Source organism: Aptenodytes forsteri, unplaced genomic scaffold (genome assembly GCF_000699145.1).
Source record: "Aptenodytes forsteri isolate BGI_AS27 unplaced genomic scaffold, ASM69914v1 Scaffold564, whole genome shotgun sequence".
In the NCBI taxonomy this organism is placed as follows: Eukaryota; Metazoa; Chordata; class Aves; order Sphenisciformes; family Spheniscidae; genus Aptenodytes; species Aptenodytes forsteri.
Window position 1 is genome coordinate 445,562 of NW_008795408.1, and position 2,539 is coordinate 448,100.

Here is a 2,539-nt window from a genome sequence, read left to right on the forward strand (position 1 = left end):
CTCTTTAAAAAAAAAAAAAAAAAAAAAATTGCTATAATTGGAACTTACAAGTTTTTGCCAAGAGAATTAAAACACTGAATTGTGTGCCAGCCTTAATCATGTTGCTATGGTTCTCTTGTCTCAAAGAGAATGCATTTAGTACTAACTTTATAATCGGTTGATCTTCAGGTTGTTGATTCATCAAGTCGCAAAGGTTGTGCTATAAAGACTGCTAGAAACCCTGTGTCCTCCTGTGCAGCAGCGTACATTCTTACTTAATGTATGGTTAAATACATACTTTTTTTTTTAAATACAATATTTGTGAAGAGTTTAAATACCAGTTGCTCCTAAGTATGATAGAAAATTATTATATCTCTCCTCATGAAAGCTGATTCTGAAGTTGCAGTAGCCTAGCAAACTAGCCTCATGTCTAGTTTGCACATAACAGCCTATGTTATAATTCTCAAGGTAAGGTAAACTGAAGTTGTTCCAGCAAGTGGGGACTATTAAGAAGTTTAATCTGATTTAAGTCTTTCAAGAAAATTTTATCTAAGAAGGCCCCAGGAAACTTTATATGAATTTGTATTAGAATAAAGAAGATGGATAACGTACTGTGTGTGGAATGGGCAGACACCTAATTTGGTTAAATTCATTCTATACCTAAGGAAACTTTGAGTCAGAGGAAAAACTAGCAATTTTTCAATATCGCCAAACTGAATTTCTGTTTCACCTCTCTATTATCCAGTGATCCACTGGCTGCATTAACAGCCACTTTACTGGCTGGGGGGGCCGAAAAGGTGCTTCTTTCCTCTGTGTAAGAATTGTCGTCCCTGATTACGTTTAGCTTTTTGTTTTCCAAGTAATGCTTTTTCATCAAAAATGCTCATGATGGCAACTGGGCATATTATAGAAGTAAGCAAAGGTGCGTTTGATAAGATGGTGTTGGCAGATGGCTTGGTACTTTCTAATCAAAGAAAGCGATCACATCATCCTTCTAATCAAAACATGTGACAATCAGGGACGTTCTACATTCAGTTCATCTGCCCTGCCTGGCAAATGAAACACACTGAGCAGAAACAGTAGAAGAGGATAGAGACATTTGCCCATTATCTATATCCAGTAAAGAACCAGAGCCAGGAGTTCTGAGGTCCTACTTAACAGTACTAAACTGCTGGGCTACAGGTTGCAGGAAGACACAGGCTTGCTCCATATTATTTCAGAAATGCTGACTTACAGAACAATTAGTCTGAATATTGATTTTGTTTGGGGTTTTTTTTTTGTTGTTATATTAGTGCTTTAAGGTATCTGATTAATTTAGAAGCTTGGACCTGCAGTTCATTCTTGGCAGTCTGAAGCACTTCTTAGTGACATCACAAGAATCCTAAGAGGGTCTGAAGCAGAAAGAGATCCAATATCTTCACTGTCTTAATAGAACATAATAGAAACAAAAAAACCCAAAACCCAGCAGCACAAACATCTTTTTCTACAGTGGAAGTTCTTTTATTTAAAAGAAATCTGAATTTACTTGAAGGGTAGGGTGGTTTCAGAGTGCTGGAAAAGTTGGCAAAGGCTTGAAAGAGCATTCCAATTTTTGGAGTTGAGTTTTCAAATGCTTGGATTTAATTTCTCTCTGAATCTACACTCCGGTGCTTGTGGCTTGACACATGGTATTTCTGCTTAGGAGACAAGGAGGTAGGTGTGTGTGTGAGAGAGTTGGCAGACCTGCTGAAAGGAAATTTGTCCCTATTGTTCTTATAAGCATAGACACTTAAGTCTGGCCTACAGGTAAGTCGTTAGACATCAACATTAGTGTTAGCAGTGATCTGGGTGGGTGTGTGCCAACTAAATAAAGTATTTGAATCGCTCTCAAGAAAAATAAAGATGGATTTTAAGGCTAGAAATTTCATTACGTTAATCTGTCATGATGTTTCACATAATGTAAGCCAGACAATTTCATGCATGGTTGCTGTATCAAAAATCATTGGTTTTGGTTGAAATGATCCATTTTTTAGAAAGATTGTTTTGATTTGACAGTTTTGATTTTCAGATGTTGGGCAGTGGGAGATCTGCCACATTCATCGGCAAGTTGTGTTTACAAGTGCACCCAATTTTTTTTAGTCTGAATTAATTTTGTTTTAGTCTCCTATGATGGATTTTGCTTTTCTGTTTAATGCTGAGCTATGGCTCTGGTACTATCAAGATTCTTTTAATGTGGGGATGGATACCTTATGGTCTGTCATGACATCAGTGAACATGGTTTTTGGATCAGTCTCTGTGAGGCAGATTTTCCTGATCTTGATTTATTCTTCTTGTCCTTTCAGAGAGATTTTCAATTTTTCAAATTCCTCTTAGAAGCCTGAATATCATCAGAGACCCAGTTCCAGTAACAATCACGGTGACCGTTACGGGTTAGCTTTTCCTGGCTGCTATGACCTATGGTTGTAAATCATCACGGGACTCTTTTGTGCTTGTGGGTGTCTTAATGGTGAACATGCACTGTAAAACTTAAACGACACGGAGGAATTAAGAGGTATCTGTTTTAATGTGTTGTCTTTAATGG